Raw genomic sequence first — 19,021 nt, 5'->3', positions numbered from 1 at the left:
TTGTTGACGTTGTGCGCTGGATAATACAAGATAGTGGGTGTATGTTTGACAGGATAGTGGGGGTATGTTCGACAGGATAGTGGGGGTATGTTGCTGAATCTCCGGGGTACGTTTGGTTTGAAGCTAAGGGGGCGTGTTCGTGGAAGCTAAGGCGTGTGTTGATTGGCTGATTTGAAGCTAAGAGGCGTGTCGGTGGGTGGCTCTTAGGCTAAGGTTGAGGGTTCGACGGTGATTCTATCACACTTTATGCCCCGCACACTGGCTGGATGGACCGCCGGAGGATCTGCGAGGTAATGTAGGAATTATTTCTTTAATTCAAGAATGTATTTTTTAATTTTGATATTCATTTGTTTAATTTAAACGAGGTTAAGAAAAAAGAGGGTAGAGGGGGGCAAGACACACACACGTGCATATGTCAAGCCAACTCCAATGTTTAATCCGAATTATCCTTTGATTTCCGGTGTTTTTGATTCTCGGCCTTTGCCGGGTGATGACATCATATCCTGATACAGCTGCGGCGGCGGCAGGTGCGATGCTACCCTGGGGGTTGTAAGTCACATGACGATGGCGTCATAGCGACAACCAAGGAAACCATGTCGCACCTGGGGGTCGTCAATCAAATTTTGACAGGGTGGAAAGAACATACCAGGGGTCAAAAGGTCAAGTGGTCCCCGGGGGTCATAAATCACAAATCTTGACTACAACCCCATTCTATTTCTCTCTCACATCTTGCCAGCTGATCCTTGACATCAGCTGTCACAGACATTTGCATCATTTGGGGAACTCATCCTGATCCACGGTTACCACTTATTTGTATTTGAACTCAAATCAACAAGTAAATAAGTAATCATACACTAACTGGTAAAGGAAGACACAGTCCAAACACTTGATTGCTGCAGGGCAAGTTGGTTCCACCAAGACTTGAACTTGGATCACTGGATTCAAAGTCCAGAGTGCTAACCATTACACCATGGAACCTGCAAGGGTGCCGACATCGTCGGGTCCTGAAGTACAACCTGTCAGATTACTTCACTGATCCTGTAGTTTTGGGAATTGTGTTGAAAAAAAAGTCATAAGCAGGACCAAGGGCGGGGATCCCTAATTGAAATCCCAAAGCTGGCATTTTCCTTGTCCTTGCTTTGCCAGTCCCCTTAAATACCCCTTTTATGCAGGTTTCCATAGTGTAGTGGTTATCACGTTTGCCTAACATGCAAAAGGTCCCCAGTTTGAAACTGGGTGGAAACATGGCCTTTCAGCTCCTTCTTTTACAAAAAAATCAAGGTGACAAATGGGAACAAGGATATGTGCTTGATCTCTGAAGGTGTGCACACGAGCATAATGTATTTCAAGTAACCTTTGTGGTAAAAATCTTCTCCATATATGGCACATGTGTGCCACGTCCAAAAAAGCACTCCACTCGCTCAGGGTTAGGGTTAGATTAGGGTTAGGGTTAGGGTTAGGGTTAGGGTTAGGGTTAGGGTTAGGGTTAGGGTTAGGTTAAGGGTTAGGGTTAGGGTTAGGGTTAGGGCTAGGGTTAGGGTTAGGGTTAGATAGATAGATAGACTCCCTTTATTGTCATTGCACAAAAACACAGTAGGGAAATTGCCAACGAAATGTCGTTGCCTGGCTCCCATATAATAACAGACACAAAAGAAGATAAGTAATAATAAATAATAATAATAATGTGGAGAATAAATAGATAGAATAGACACCAAATATGAACAACATAATGTAAAGTGCAGCGTGAACAGTAAATTGCCCAAATAATTTAAATAATTTAAATAAATAATAATAGTGTAAGTAAAGGTAGAGGGGCTTATTTGGCATTCAGCAGTCTGATGGCCAGGGGGAAGTAGCTGTCTCTGAACCTGGTCGTCCTACAGCGGATGCTGCAGAGCCTTCTCCCCGATGCCAGGCGAGAGAACAGTCCATGCTGGGGGTGTGTGGGGTCAGAGCAGATCCGATGGGCTCTAGATACACACCGGCTGTTTGCTATGTCCTTGTCAGCAGGCTCTCGATGGTCCCTCTGTAGAAGGTGGTAAGGATAGGAGGGGAGAGGGAGGCTCTTCTCATCCGCCGCAGGAAGTGCAGTCGCTGCTGTGCCTTCTTCGCCAGAGCGGAGGTGTGGAGTGACCAGCCGAGGTTGTCCGTGATATGCACCCCCAAGTACTTGGTTGTGTTCACAACTTCTACGGCTGTGTCGTTGATGCTGAGTGGAGTGTGGCTGGGTCTGGATCTCCTGAAGTCGACGATGATCTCCTTTGTTTTGTCAACATTCAGGATCAGGTTGTTCGCCTTGCACCAATCTACAAGGTGTCGCACTTCCTCCCTGTAAGCCAGTTCGTTGTTGTCCTGAATGAGGCCCACAACTGTTGTGTCGTCCGTGTACTTCAGGATATGGTTGCTGCTGTACTTGGGGCGACAGTCATGGGTCATTAGGGTTTAAACAACAGGGGGCTCAGAACACATCCCTGGGGTGAGCCGGTGTTCAGGGAGATGACACTGGATGTGTTGTTGCCCACTCTGACATACTGGGTTCTATCTGTGAGGAAGTTAAGGTTAAGGGTTAGGGTTAGGGCTAGGGTTTTGGCACTTATGGAACACATTTAGTGTGATGTGCTTTATGGCACATGTGTGCCACGTCCAAAAAAGCACTCCACTCGCTCAGAGAAGAAGGGTTAGGGTTAAGGTTAGGGTTAGGGTTAGGGTTAGGGTTAGGGTTAGGGTTAGGGTTAGGGTTAGGGTTAGGATTAGGGTTAGGGTTAGGGTTAGGGTCAGGGTTAGGGTAGGGTTGGGGTCAGGGTTAGGGTTAGGGTTAGGGAGAAGATTTTTACCACAAAGTCTATAGGTTGCTTGAAATACATTATCACAGCGAGAGAAACACTTTTTCTCATTTTTGCTCTAACTCCACAGCAGTGCTTCTCAGCCCCATGAAACTGTTGCAGAAAGAACGGGATGCGAAGCTGCGCCAAGCACACTTGGAATGAGCCTCCTGGCACCTTCCGCTGGCTCACAATGACCCGCTGTATCATCCTTTGCTCACAATGTGTTTGAGAGTGAATAAAGTGCAATTTCAAACAATGGTTGTGTGTGCCAAGCAATTAGGCACATCACACTAAATGTGTTCCATAAGTGCCAAAACGCTTTTCTCTGAGCGAGTGGAGTGCTTTTTTGGACGTGGCACACATGTGCCATATATGGAGAAAATTTTTACCACAAAGCCTATAGGTTGCTTGAAATACATTATCACAGCGAGAGAAACACATTTTTTTCATTTTAGCTGTAACTCCACAGCAGTGCTTCTCAGCCTCAGTGCCAAAACCCTAACCCTCACCCTAACCCTAACCCTAACCCTAACCCTAACCCTAACCCTAGCCCTAACCCTTAACCTAACCCTAACCCTAACCCTTCTTCTCTGAGCGAGTGGAGTGCTTTTTTGGACGTCGCACACATGTGCCATATCTGGTGAAATTTTTTACCACAAAGCCTATAGGGTGCTTGAAATACATTATCACAGCGAGAGCAACACATTTTATCATTATGGACTGGCTCAGTAGTCAGCCCATAGACTGCTACTTGCTTCCGTATATCTTAATCTTACCATTTTTGCGTGCGTAATGCAGCCAAAACCGCAAGAAGGACCCCCACAAATGTTACACCGCCGGAAACGTGGCGCTCGGGACTACAGCGGTATTTAGTTATTGGAACGTTATGTCTAACCATGGCGACGCTATTAACCAAAACGTTCAAAAATGGGCCACTAGATTAGGTACACTTTGTGCTATTTTTAGAACAGCTCATGCCAGAGAAAAGAATGAGAATTTACAGACTTTTCACATCCTTGTAGCTCAGCCATACGGCCACGTAGAAACGTGATTGACGGCTCGTTTTTTTGATAAACTTCTGAACTCTCTCTGTGGCTAAATGCTAATTGCTAGCATGTTTGCATTTAAGCTAATTTACTCATGTCTAAAGGCAAATACACACATGGCATGATGAAGGGAGGTTATAGGACAACCTTGGCACTTTCTGAACTTGAGGCTCTCTTGCTAGGTGCTAGCATGATGACTGTTAGCATGTTAGCATTTAAGCTAATTTACTCATGTTTAAAGGCAAATACACCCATGGCATGATGCAGGGAGGTTATAGGACAGCCTTGGCAGTTTCTAAACTTGAGGCCCTCTTGCTAGGTGCTAGCATGTAGCTGTTAGCATGTTAGCATTTAAGCTAATTTACTCAAGCATAAAGGCTACTAAGCACATGTCATGATGTGGGGAGGTTATAGGACAACCTTGGTACTTTCTAAACTTGAGGGCCTCTTGCTAGGTGCTAGCATGATGACTGTTAGCATGTTAGCATTTTACCTAATTTACTCATGTCTAAAGGAAAATACACACATGGCATGAGGTGGGGACACTGTAGGACTGCCCCAAACTTTTCAGGACCTGAGGCTGTTTTCCTAGGTGTTAGCATGGTAGCCGTTAGCATGTTAGCATTTTTGCTAATTTTTGCTAATTTTTGCTAATTTTTGCTAATTTTTGCTAATTTTTGCTAATTTTTGCTAATTTTTGCTAATTTTTGCTAATTTTCTAAAGTTTAAAGGCAAATACACACTTGGCATGATGTGGGGACACTGTAGGACTGCCCCAAACTTTTCAGGACCTGAGGCTGTTTTAATAGGTGTTAGCATGGTAGCCGTTAGCATGTTAGCATTTAAGCTAATTTACTCATGTCTAAAGGCAAATACACACATGGCATGATGTAGGGAGGTTATAGGACAACCTTGACACTTTCTGAACTTGAGGCTCTCTTGCTAGGTGCTAGCCTGGTAGCCGTTAGCATGTTAGTATTTGAGCTAATTTACTCATGTCTAAAGGCAAATACACACATGGCATGATGTAGGGAGGTTATAGGACAACATTGGCACTTTTTAAACTTGAGGCTCTCTTGCTAGGTGCTAGCATTATGACTGTTAGCATGTTAGCATTTAAGCTAATTTACTCATGTTTAAAGGCAAATACACCCATGGCATGATGCAGGGAGGTTATAGGACAACCTTGGCAGTTTCTAAACTTGAGGCCCTCTTGCTCGGTGCTAGCATGTTGCTGTTAGCACGTTAGCATTTAAGCTAATTTACTCATGCCTAAAGGCTACTAAGCACATGTCAAGATGTGGGGAGGTTTTAGGACAAATCTAGTGGCCCATTTGGTTAATAGCGTCGCCATGGTTAGACAAAACGTTCCAATAACTAAATACTGCTGTAGTCCCGAGCGCCACGTTTCCGGCGGTGTAACATGTGTGGGGGTCCTTCTTGCGGTTTTGGCCGCATTGCGCGCGCAAAAATGGGAAGATTAAGATATACGGAATAATAACTAAACAGCAATAACAATATGGGCTGGCTCAGTAGCCAAGCCCAGTGTGCCTGACGCAGCTTCGCATCCCGTTCTATCTGACTAACAGTTTCAGGTGGCTGAGAAGCACTGCTGTGGAGTTACAGCTAAAATGAGAAAATGTGTTTCTCTCGCTGTGATAATGTATTTCAAGCACCCTATAGGCTTTGTTGTAAAAAAATTTCCATATATGGCACATGTGTGCCACGTCCAAAAAAGCACTCCACTCGCTCAGAGAAAAGCGTTTTGGCACTTATGGAACACATTTAGTGTGATGTGCTTTATTGCTTGGCACACACAACCATTGTTCGAAAATGCACTTTATTCGCTCTCAAACGCATTGTGAGCAAAGCATGATACGTCATGTCATTGTGAGCCAGCGGAGGCTCATTCCAAGTGTGCCTGACGCAGCTTCGCATCCCGTTCTATCTGCAACAGTTTGAGGTGGCTGAGAAGCACTGCTGTGGAGTTAAAGCTAAAACTAGAAAATTCCTGCGGAAATTTTGATGGACTGGCCACCTGTGCTGTGAACCTCGGGCCCGGTGTGCCAACGGCTACCGCAGTAGCACCTAGCAAGAAAGCCTCATGTACGGAAAAGGTTGATGCAGTCCCATAGTGTCCACACATCATGCCAAGTGTGTATTTGCCTTTAAACTTGAGTAAATTAGCTAAAATGCTAACATGATAACGGCTACCGTGCTAACACGTAGCAAAACAGCCTCAGGTCCTGAAAAGTTTGGGGCAGTCCTACAGTGTCCCCACATCATGCCATGTGTGTATTTTCCTTAAGACATGAGTGAATTAGATAAAATGCTAACATGCTAACAGTCATCATGCTTGCACCTAGCAAGAGTGCCTCAAGTTTACAAAGTACCAAGGTTGTCCTATAACCTCCCCACATCATGACATGTGCTTAGTAGCCTTTAGGCATGAGTAAATTAGCTTAAATGCTAACATGCTAACAGTCATCATGCTAGCACTTAGCACTTAGCCTTACGTTAAAAAAGTGCCTGGGTTGTCCTGTAACCTTCCTAAATCATGCCATGTGTGTATTATCCTTTAGACATGAGTAAATTAGCTTAAATGCTAACATGCTAACGGCTACCCTGCGAGCACCTAGCAAGATGGCCTCAAGTTTAGAAACTACAAAGGTTGTCCTATAACCTCCCTATATCATGCCATGTGTGTATTTGCCTTTAGACATGAGTAAATTAGCTTAAATGCTAACATGCTAACGGCTACCATGCTAGCACCTAGCAAGAGAGCCTCAAGTTTAGAAAGTGCCAAGGTTGTCCTATAACCTCCCTACATCATGCCATGTGTGTATTTGCCTTTAGACATGGGTAAATTAGCTTAAAAGCTAACATGCTAACGGCTACCATGATAGCTCCTAGCAAGACAGCCTCAGGTCCCGAAAAGTTTGGGGCAGTCCCATAGTGTCCCCACATCACGCCATGTGTGTATTTGCCTTTTGACATGAGTAAATTAGCTTAAATGTTAACATGCTAACGGCTACCCTGCTAGCACCTAGCAAGAAGGCCTGAAGTTTACAAACTGCCAAGGTTGTCTTATAACCTCCTTGCATCATGCCATTAGTGTATTTGCTTTTAAACATGAGTAAATTAGCTTAAATGCTAACATGCTAACAGTTATCATGCTAGCACCTAGCAAGAGAGTCTCAAGTTCAGAAAGTGCCAAGGTTGTACTATAACCTCCCTACATCATGCCATGTGTGTATTTGCCTTTAAACTTTAGAAAATTAGCAAAAATGCTAACATGCTAACGGCTACCATGCTAACACCTAGCAAAACAGCCTCAGGTCCTGAAAAGTTTGGGGCAGTCCTACAGTGTCCCCAAATCATGCCATGTATGTATTTTTCCTTTAGACATGAGTAAATTAGGTAAAATGCTAACATGCTAACAGTCATCATGCTAGCACCTAGCAAGAGGCCCTCAAGTTTAGAAAGTACCAAGGTTGCACTTTGTGCTATTTTTAGAACAGCTCATGCCAGAGAAAAGAATGAGAATTTACAGACTTTTCACAGCCTTGTAGCTCAGCCATACGGCCACGTAGAAACGTGATTGACGGCTCGTTTTTTTGATAAACTTCTGAACTCTCTCTGTGGCTAAATGCTAATTGCTAGCATGTTAGCATTTAAGCTAATTTACTCATGTCTAAAGGCAAATACACACATGGCATGATGTAGGGAGGTTATAGGACAACCTTGGCACTTTCTAACCTCGAGGCTCTCTTGCTAGGGGCTAGCATACCTGTTAGCATGTTAGCATTTAAGCTAATTTACTCATGTCTAAAGGATAATACACACATGGTATATTGTGCGGACACTATAAGACTGCCTCAAACTTTTCGGCACCCGAGGCTGTCTTGCTATGTGATATCATGATGGCTGTTAGCATGTTAGCATTGAAGCTAATTTGCTCATGTCTAAAGGCAACTACACACATGTCATGATGTGGGGACACTGTGGGACTTCATTAAGACTTTTGGGAGTTGAAGTTATGATGCTAGGTGCTAGCATGGTAGCCGTTAGCATGTTAGCATTTAAGCTAATTTACTCATGTCTAAAGGCAAATACACACATGGCATGATGTAGGGAGGTTATAGGACAATCTTGGCACTTTCTAAACTTGAGGCCCTCTTGCTAGGTGCTAGCATGGTAGCATTTAACTAATTTACTCACGTCTAAAGGCAAATATACACATGGCATGATGCAGGGAGGTTATAGGACAACCTTGGCAGTTTCTAAACTTGAGGCCCTCTTGCTAGGTGCTATCATGATGACTGTTAGCATGTTAACATTTATGCTAAAATACTCATGTCTAAAGGCAAATACACACGTGGCATGATGTGGGGACACTATGGGACTGCCCCAAACTTTTCGGGACCTGAGGCTTTCTTGCTAGAGCTAGTATGGTAGCCGTTAGCATGTTAGCATTTAAGCTAATTTACTCATGTCTAAAGGCAAATACACACATGGCATGATGTAGGGAGGTTATAGGACAACCTTGGCACTTTCTAAACTTGAGGCTCTCTTGCTAGGTGGTAGCATGATAACTGTTTGCATGTTAGCATTTAAGCTAATTTACTCATGTTTAAAGGCAAATACACCCATGGCATGATACAGGGAGGTTATAGGACAACCTTGGCAGTTTCTAAACTTAAGGCCCTCTTGCTAGGTGCTAGCATGTAGCTGTTAGCATGTTAGCATTTAAGCTAATTTACTCATGCCTAAAGGCTACTAAGCACATGTCATGATGTGGGGAGGTTATAGGACAACCTTGGTACTTTCTAAACTTGAGGCCCGCTTGCTAGGTGCTAGCATGATGACTGTTAGCATGTTAGCATTTTATCTAATTTACTCATGTCTAAAGGAAAATACACACATGGCATGATGTGGGGACACTGTAGGACTGCCCCAAACTTTTCAGGACCTGAGGCTGTTTTGCTAGGTGTTAGCATGGTAGCCGTTAGCATGTTAGCATTTTTGCTAATTTTCTAAAGTTTAAAGGCAAATACACACTTGGCATGATGTGGGGACACTGTAGGATTGCCCCAAACTTTTCAGGACCCGAGGCTGTTTTGCTAGGTGTTAGCATGGTAGCCGTTAGCATGTTAGCATTTAAGCTAATTTACTCATGTCTAAAGGCAAATACACCCATGGCATGATGCACGGAGGTTATAGGACAACTTTGGTAGTTTGTAAACTTCAGGCCTTCTTGCTAGGTGCTAGCAGGGTAGCCGTTAGCATGTTAGCATTTAAGCTAATTTACTCATGTCTGAAGGCAAATACACACATGGCATGATATAGGGAGGTTATAGGACAACCTTTGTAGTTTCTAAACTTGAGACCATCTTGCTAGGTGCTCGCAGGGTAGCCGTTAGCATGTTAGCATTTAAGCTAATTTACTCATGTCTAAAGGATAATACACACATGGCATGATTTAGGAAGGTTACAGGACAACTCAGGCACTTTTTTAACGTAAGGCTAAGTGCTAAGTGCTAGCATGATGACTGTTAGCATGTTAGCATTTAAGCTAATTTACTCATGCCTAAAGGCTACTAAGCACATGTCATGATGTGGGGAGGTTATAGGACAACCTTGGTACTTTGTAAACTTGAGGCCCTCTTGCTAGGTGCTAGCATGATGACTGTTAGCATGTTAGCATTTTATCTAATTTACTCATGTCTAAAGGAAAATACACACATGGCATGATGTGGGGACACTGTAGGACTGCCCCAAACTTTTCAGGACCTGAGGCTGTTTTGCTACATGTTAGCACGGTAGCCGTTATCATGTTAGCATTTTAGCTAATTTACTCAAGTTTAAAGGCAAATACACACTTGGCATGATGTGTGGACACTATGGGACTGCATCAACCTTTTCCGTACATGAGGCTTTCTTGCTAGGTGCTACCGCGGTAGCCGTTGGCACACCGGGCCAGTTTTAGCTTTAACTCCACAGCAGTGCTTCTCAGCCACCTGAAACTGTTGCAGATAGAACGGGATGCGAAGCTGCGTCAGGCACACTTGGAATGAGCCTCCGCTGGCTCACAATGACATGACGTATCATCCTTTGCTCACAATGCGTTTGAGAGCAAATAAAGTGCATTTTCGAACAATGGTTGTGTGTGCCAAGCAATAAAGCACATCACACTAAATGTGTTCCATAAGTGCCAAAACGCTTTTCTCTGAGCGAGTGGAGTGCTTTTTTGGACGTGGCACACATGTGCCATATATGGAGAAAAGTTTTACCACAAAGCCTATAGGTTGCTTGAAATACATTATCACAGCGAGAGAAACACATTTTCTCATTTTAGCTGTAACTCCACAGCAGTGCTTCTCAGCCACACGAAACTGTTGCAGATAGAACGGGATGAGAAGCTGCGTCAGGCACACTTGGAATGAGCCTCCTGGCACCTTCCGCTGGTTCACATTGATGCGCCGTATCATCCTTTGCTCACAATGCTTTTGAGAGCTAATAAAGTGCTTTTTTGAACAACGGTTGTGTGAGCCAAGCAATAAAGCACATCACACTAAATGTGTTCCATAAGTGCCAAAACGCTTTTCTCTGAGCGAGTGGAGTGCTTTTTTGGACGTGGCACACATGTGCCATATATGGAGACATTTTTTTTACCACAAAGCCTATAGGTTGCTTGAAATACATTATCACAGCGAGAGAAACACATTTTTTTCATTTTAGCTGTAACTCCACAGCAGTGCTTCTCAGCCACACGAAACTGTTGCAGATAGAACGGGATGAGAAGCTGCGTCAGGCACACTTGGAATGAGCCTCCTGGCACCTTCCGCTGGTTTACAATGATGCGCCGTATCATCCTTTGCTCACAATGCTTTTGAGAGCGAATAAAGTGCTTTTTTGAACAACGGTTGTGTGAGCCAAGCAATAAAGCACATCACACTAAATGTGTTCCATAAGTGTCAAAACGCTTTTCTCTGAGCGAGTGGAGTGCTTTTTTGGACGTGGCACACATGTGCCATATATGGAGAAAAGTTTTACCACAAAGCCTATAGGTTGCTTGAAATACATTATCACAGCGAGAGAAACACATTTTCTCATTTTAGCTGTAACTCCACAGCAGTGCTTCTCAGCCACACGAAACTGTTGCAGATAGAACGGGATGAGAAGCTGCGTCAGGCACACTTGGAATGAGCCTCCTGGCACCTTCCGCTGGTTTACAATGACGCGCCGTATCATCCTTTGCTCACAATGTATTTGAGAGCGAATAAAGTGCTTTTTTGAACAACGGTTGTGTGAGCCAAGCAATAAAGCACATCACACTAAATGTGTTCCAAAAGTGCCAAAACGCTTTTCTCTGAGCGAGTGGAGTGCTTTTTTGGACGTGGCACACATGTGCCATATATGGAGAAAAGTTTTACCACAAAGCCTATAGGTTGCTTGAAATACATTATCACAGCGAGAGAAACACATTTTCTCATTTTAGCTGTAACTCCACAGCAGTGCTTCTCAGCCACACGAAACTGTTGCAGATAGAAGGGGATGAGAAGCTGCGTCAGGCACACTTGGAATGAGCCTCCTGGCACCTTCCGCTGGTTCACATTGATGCGCCGTATCATCCTTTGCTCACAATGCTTTTGAGAGCTAATAAAGTGCTTTTTTGAACAACGGTTGTGTGAGCCAAGCAATAAAGCACATCACACTAAATGTGTTCCATAAGTGCCAAAACGCTTTTCTCTGAGCGAGTGGAGTGCTTTTTTGGACGTGGCACACATGTGCCATATATGGAGAAAAGTTTTACCACAAAGCCTATAGGTTGCTTGAAATACATTATCACAGCGAGAGAAACACATTTTCTCATTTTAGCTGTAACTCCACAGCAGTGCTTCTCAGCCACACGAAACTGTTGCAGATAGAACGGGATGAGAAGCTGCGTCAGGCACACTTGGAATGAGCCTCCTGGCACCTTCCGCTGGTTTACAATGACGCGCCGTATCATCCTTTGCTCACAATGTATTTGAGAGCGAATAAAGTGCTTTTTTGAACAACGGTTGTGTGAGCCAAGCAATAAAGCACATCACACTAAATGTGTTCCAAAAGTGCCAAAACGCTTTTCTCTGAGCGAGTGGAGTGCTTTTTTGGACGTGGCACACATGTGCCATATATGGAGAAAAGTTTTACCACAAAGCCTATAGGTTGCTTGAAATACATTATCACAGCGAGAGAAACACATTTTCTCATTTTAGCTGTAACTCCACAGCAGTGCTTCTCAGCCACACGAAACTGTTGCAGATAGAAGGGGATGAGAAGCTGCGTCAGGCACACTTGGAATGAGCCTCCTGGCACCTTCCGCTGGTTCACATTGATGCGCCGTATCATCCTTTGCTCACAATGCTTTTGAGAGCGAATAAAGTGCTTTTTTGAACAACGGTTGTGTGAGCCAAGCAATAAAGCACATCACACTAAATGTGTTCCATAAGTGTCAAAACGCTTTTCTCTGAGCGAGTGGAGTGCTTTTTTGGACGTGGCACACATGTGCCATATATGGAGAAAAGTTTTACCACAAAGCCTATAGGTTGCTTGAAATACATTATCACAGCGAGAGAAACACATTTTCTCATTTTAGCTGTAACTCCACAGCAGTGCTTCTCAGCCACACGAAACTGTTGCAGATAGAAGGGGATGAGAAGCTGCGTCAGGCACACTTGGAATGAGCCTCCTGGCACCTTCCGCTGGTTCACATTGATGCGCCGTATCATCCTTTGCTCACAATGCTTTTGAGAGCTAATAAAGTGCTTTTTTGAACAACGGTTGTGTGAGCCAAGCAATAAAGCACATCACACTAAATGTGTTCCATAAGTGCCAAAACGCTTTTCTCTGAGCGAGTGGAGTGCTTTTTTGGACGTGGCACACATGTGCCATATATGGAGACATTTTTTACCACAAAGCCTATAGGTTGCTTGAAATACATTATCACAGCGAGAGAAACACATTTTTTTCATTTTAGCTGTAACTCCACAGCAGTGCTTCTCAGCCACACGAAACTGTTGCAGATAGAACGGGATGAGAAGCTGCGTCAGGCACACTTGGAATGAGCCTCCTGGCACCTTCCGCTGGTTCACATTGACGCGCCGTATCATCCTTTGCTCACAATGCATTTGAGAGCGAATAAAGTGCTTTTTTGAACAACGGTTGTGTGAGCCAAGCAATAAAGCACATCACACTAAATGTGTTCCAAAAGTGCCAAAACGCTTTTCTCTGAGCGAGTGAGGTGCTTTTTTGGACGTGGCACACATGTGCCATATATGGAGAAAAGTTTTACCACAAAGCCTATAGGTTGCTTGAAATACATTATCACAGCGAGAGAAACACATTTTCTCATTTTAGCTGTAACTCCACAGCAGTGCTTCTCAGCCACACGAAACTGTTGCAGATAGAAGGGGATGAGAAGCTGCGTCAGGCACACTTGGAATGAGCCTCCTGGCACCTTCCGCTGGTTCACATTGATGCGCCGTATCATCCTTTGCTCACAATGCTTTTGAGAGCGAATAAAGTGCTTTTTTGAACAACGGTTGTGTGAGCCAAGCAATAAAGCACATCACACTAAATGTGTTCCATAAGTGTCAAAACGCTTTTCTCTGAGCGAGTGGAGTGCTTTTTTGGACGTGGCACACATGTGCCATATATGGAGAAAAGTTTTACCACAAAGCCTATAGGTTGCTTGAAATACATTATCACAGCGAGAGAAACACATTTTCTCATTTTAGCTGTAACTCCACAGCAGTGCTTCTCAGCCACACGAAACTGTTGCAGATAGAACGGGATGAGAAGCTGCGTCAGGCACACTTGGAATGAGCCTCCTGGCACCTTCCGCTGGTTTACAATGACGCGCCGTATCATCCTTTGCTCACAATGCTTTTGAGAGCGAATAAAGTGCTTTTTTGAACAACGGTTGTGTGAGCCAAGCAATAAAGCACATCACACTAAATGTGTTCCATAAGTGTCAAAACGCTTTTCTCTGAGCGAGTGGAGTGCTTTTTTGGACGTGGCACACATGTGCCATATATGGAGACATTTTTTACCACAAAGCCTATAGGTTGCTTGAAATACATTATCACAGCGAGAGAAACACATTTTTTTCATTTTAGCTGTAACTCCACAGCAGTGCTTCTCAGCCACACGAAACTGTTGCAGATAGAACGGGATGAGAAGCTGCGTCAGGCACACTTGGAATGAGCCTCCTGGCACCTTCCGCTGGTTCACATTGATGCGCCGTATCATCCTTTGCTCACAATGCTTTTGAGAGCGAATAAAGTGCTTTTTTGAACAACGGTTGTGTGAGCCAAGCAATAAAGCACATCACACTAAATGTGTTCCATAAGTGTCAAAACGCTTTTCTCTGAGCGAGTGGAGTGCTTTTTTGGACGTGGCACACATGTGCCATATATGGAGAAAAGTTTTACCACAAAGCCTATAGGTTGCTTGAAATACATTATCACAGCGAGAGAAACACATTTTCTCATTTTAGCTGTAACTCCACAGCAGTGCTTCTCAGCCACACGAAACTGTTGCAGATAGAAGGGGATGAGAAGCTGCGTCAGGCACACTTGGAATGAGCCTCCTGGCACCTTCCGCTGGTTCACATTGATGCGCCGTATCATCCTTTGCTCACAATGCTTTTGAGAGCGAATAAAGTGCTTTTTTGAACAACGGTTGTGTGAGCCAAGCAATAAAGCACATCACACTAAATGTGTTCCATAAGTGCCAAAACGCTTTTCTCTGAGCGAGTGGAGTGCTTTTTTGGACGTGGCACACATGTGCCATATATGGAGAAAAGTTTTACCACAAAGCCTATAGGTTGCTTGAAATACATTATCACAGCGAGAGAAACACATTTTCTCATTTTAGCTGTAACTCCACAGCAGTGCTTCTCAGCCACACGAAACTGTTGCAGATAGAACGGGATGAGAAGCTGCGTCAGGCACACTTGGAATGAGCCTCCTGGCACCTTCCGCTGGTTTACAATGACGCGCCGTATCATCCTTTGCTCACAATGTATTTGAGAGCGAATAAAGTGCTTTTTTGAACAACGGTTGTGTGAGCCAAGCAATAAAGCACATCACACTAAATGTGTTCCAAAAGTGCCAAAACGCTTTTCTCTGAGCGAGTGGAGTGCTTTTTTGGACGTGGCACACATGTGCCATATATGGAGAAAAGTTTTACCACAAAGCCTATAGGTTGCTTGAAATACATTATCACAGCGAGAGAAACACATTTTCTCATTTTAGCTGTAACTCCACAGCAGTGCTTCTCAGCCACACGAAACTGTTGCAGATAGAAGGGGATGAGAAGCTGCGTCAGGCACACTTGGAATGAGCCTCCTGGCACCTTCCGCTGGTTCACATTGATGCGCCGTATCATCCTTTGCTCACAATGCTTTTGAGAGCGAATAAAGTGCTTTTTTGAACAACGGTTGTGTGAGCCAAGCAATAAAGCACATCACACTAAATGTGTTCCATAAGTGTCAAAACGCTTTTCTCTGAGCGAGTGGAGTGCTTTTTTGGACGTGGCACACATGTGCCATATATGGAGAAAAGTTTTACCACAAAGCCTATAGGTTGCTTGAAATACATTATCACAGCGAGAGAAACACATTTTCTCATTTTAGCTGTAACTCCACAGCAGTGCTTCTCAGCCACACGAAACTGTTGCAGATAGAAGGGGATGAGAAGCTGCGTCAGGCACACTTGGAATGAGCCTCCTGGCACCTTCCGCTGGTTCACATTGATGCGCCGTATCATCCTTTGCTCACAATGCTTTTGAGAGCTAATAAAGTGCTTTTTTGAACAACGGTTGTGTGAGCCAAGCAATAAAGCACATCACACTAAATGTGTTCCATAAGTGCCAAAACGCTTTTCTCTGAGCGAGTGGAGTGCTTTTTTGGACGTGGCACACATGTGCCATATATGGAGACATTTTTTACCACAAAGCCTATAGGTTGCTTGAAATACATTATCACAGCGAGAGAAACACATTTTTTTCATTTTAGCTGTAACTCCACAGCAGTGCTTCTCAGCCACACGAAACTGTTGCAGATAGAACGGGATGAGAAGCTGCGTCAGGCACACTTGGAATGAGCCTCCTGGCACCTTCCGCTGGTTCACATTGACGCGCCGTATCATCCTTTGCTCACAATGCATTTGAGAGCGAATAAAGTGCTTTTTTGAACAACGGTTGTGTGAGCCAAGCAATAAAGCACATCACACTAAATGTGTTCCATAAGTGTCAAAACGCTTTTCTCTGAGCGAGTGGAGTGCTTTTTTGGACGTGGCACACATGTGCCATATATGGAGAAAAGTTTTACCACAAAGCCTATAGGTTGCTTGAAATACATTATCACAGCGAGAGAAACACATTTTCTCATTTTAGCTGTAACTCCACAGCAGTGCTTCTCAGCCACACGAAACTGTTGCAGATAGAAGGGGATGAGAAGCTGCGTCAGGCACACTTGGAATGAGCCTCCTGGCACCTTCCGCTGGTTCACATTGATGCGCCGTATCATCCTTTGCTCACAATGCTTTTGAGAGCGAATAAAGTGCTTTTTTGAACAACGGTTGTGTGAGCCAAGCAATAAAGCACATCACACTAAATGTGTTCCATAAGTGTCAAAACGCTTTTCTCTGAGCGAGTGGAGTGCTTTTTTGGACGTGGCACACATGTGCCATATATGGAGAAAAGTTTTACCACAAAGCCTATAGGTTGCTTGAAATACATTATCACAGCGAGAGAAACACATTTTCTCATTTTAGCTGTAACTCCACAGCAGTGCTTCTCAGCCACACGAAACTGTTGCAGATAGAACGGGATGAGAAGCTGCGTCAGGCACACTTGGAATGAGCCTCCTGGCACCTTCCGCTGGTTCACATTGATGCGCCGTATCATCCTTTGCTCACAATGCTTTTGAGAGCGAATAAAGTGCTTTTTTGAACAACGGTTGTGTGAGCCAAGCAATAAAGCACATCACACTAAATGTGTTCCATAAGTGTCAAAACGCTTTTCTCTGAGCGAGTGGAGTGCTTTTTTGGACGTGGCACACATGTGCCATATATGGAGAAAAGTTTTACCACAAAGCCTATAGGTTGCTTGAAATACATTATCACAGCGAGAGAAACACATTTTCTCATTTTAGCTGTAACTCCACAGCAGTGCTTCTCAGCCACACGAAACTGTTGCAGATAGAACGGGATGAGAAGCTGCGTCAGGCACACTTGGAATGAGCCTCCTGGCACCTTCCGCTGGTTTACAATGACGCGCCGTATCATCCTTTGCTCACAATGTATTTGAGAGCGAATAAAGTGCTTTTTTGAACAACGGTTGTGTGAGCCAAGCAATAAAGCACATCACACTAAATGTGTTCCAAAAGTGCCAAAACGCTTTTCTCTGAGCGAGTGGAGTGCTTTTTTGGACGTGGCACACATGTGCCATATATGGAGAAAAGTTTTACCACAAAGGCTATAGGTTGCTTGAAATACATTATCACAGCGAGAGAAACACATTTTCTCATTTTAGCTGTAACTCCACAGCAGTGCTTCCCAGCCACACGAAACTGTTGCAGATAGAAGGGGATGAGAAGCTGCGTCAGGCACACTTGGAATGAGCCTCCTGGCACCTTCCGCTGGTTCACATTGATGCGCCGTATCATCCTTTGCTCACAATGCTTTTGAGAGCGAATAAAGTGCTTTTTTGAACAACGGTTGTGTGAGCCAAGCAATAAAGCACATCACACTAAATGTGTTCCATAAGTGTCAAAACGCTTTTCTCTGAGCGAGTGGAGTGCTTTTTTGGACGTGGCACACATGTGCCATATATGGAGAAAAGTTTTACCACAAAGCCTATAGGTTGCTTGAAATACATTATCACAGCGAGAGAAACACATTTTCTCATTTTAGCTGTAACTCCACAGCAGTGCTTCTCAGCCACACGAAACTGTTGCAGATAGAAGGGGATGAGAAGCTGCGTCAGGCACACTTGGAATGAGCCTCCTGGCACCTTCCGCTGGTTCACATTGATGCGCCGTATCATCCTTTGCTCACAATGCTTTTGAGAGCTAATAAAGTGCTTTTTTGAACAACGGTTGTGTGAGCCAAGCAATAAAGCACATCACACTAAATGTGTTCCATAAGTGCCAAAACGCTTTTCTCTGAGCGAGTGGAGTGCTTTTTTGGACGTGGCACACATGTGCCATATATGGAGACATTTTTTACCACAAAGCCTATAGGTTGCTTGAAATACATTATCACAGCGAGAGAAACACATTTTTTTCATTTTAGCTGTAACTCCACAGCAGTGCTTCTCAGCCACACGAAACTGTTGCAGATAGAACGGGATGAGAAGCTGCGTCAGGCACACTTGGAATGAGCCTCCTGGCACCTTCCGCTGGTTCACATTGACGCGCCGTATCATCCTTTGCTCACAATGCATTTGAGAGCGAATAAAGTGCTTTTTTGAACAACGGTTGTGTGAGCCAAGCAATAAAGCACATCACACTAAATGTGTTCCAAAAGTGCCAAAACGCTTTTCTCTGAGCGAGTGGAGTGCTTTTTTGGACGTGGCACACATGTGCCATATATGGAGAAAAGTTTTACCACAAAGCCTATAGGTTGCTTGAAATACATTATCACAGCGAGAGAAACACATTTTCTCATTTTAGCTGTAACTCCACAGCAGTGCTTCTCAGCCACACGAAACTGTTGCAGATAGAAGGGGATGAGAAGCTGCGTCAGGCACACTTGGAATGAGCCTCCTGGCACCTTCCGCTGGTTCACATTGATGCGCCGTATCATCCTTTGCTCACAATGCTTTTGAGAGCGAATAAAGTGCTTTTTTGAACAACGGTTGTGTGAGCCAAGCAATAAAGCACATCACACTAAATGTGTTCCATAAGTGTCAAAACGCTTTTCTCTGAGCGAGTGGAGTGCTTTTTTGGACGTGGCACACATGTGCCATATATGGAGAAAAGTTTTACCACAAAGCCTATAGGTTGCTTGAAATACATTATCACAGCGAGAGAAACACATTTTCTCATTTTAGCTGTAACTCCACAGCAGTGCTTCTCAGCCACACGAAACTGTTGCA

The 19,021-nt window shown here is 44.1% G+C and overlaps 2 non-coding genes across 2 annotated transcripts; one reads left to right on the top strand and one right to left on the bottom strand.

Annotated features, from left to right (window-relative positions):
• Window positions 1–906: 906 nt before the first annotated feature.
• Window positions 907–978, bottom strand: trnaq-uug (transfer RNA glutamine (anticodon UUG)). Its single transcript has one exon. It is a non-coding gene; the product is annotated as a tRNA-Gln (tRNA).
• A 194-nt stretch (window positions 979–1,172) lies between these two features.
• Window positions 1,173–1,245, top strand: trnav-aac (transfer RNA valine (anticodon AAC)). The gene has a single exon. It is a non-coding gene; the product is annotated as a tRNA-Val (tRNA).
• Window positions 1,246–19,021: the final 17,776 nt, after the last annotated feature.

Source organism: Doryrhamphus excisus, chromosome 3 (assembly GCF_030265055.1).
Source record: "Doryrhamphus excisus isolate RoL2022-K1 chromosome 3, RoL_Dexc_1.0, whole genome shotgun sequence".
NCBI classification, from domain to species: domain Eukaryota; kingdom Metazoa; phylum Chordata; class Actinopteri; order Syngnathiformes; family Syngnathidae; genus Doryrhamphus; species Doryrhamphus excisus.
This window is presented reverse-complemented; position numbering and strand designations above follow the sequence as displayed.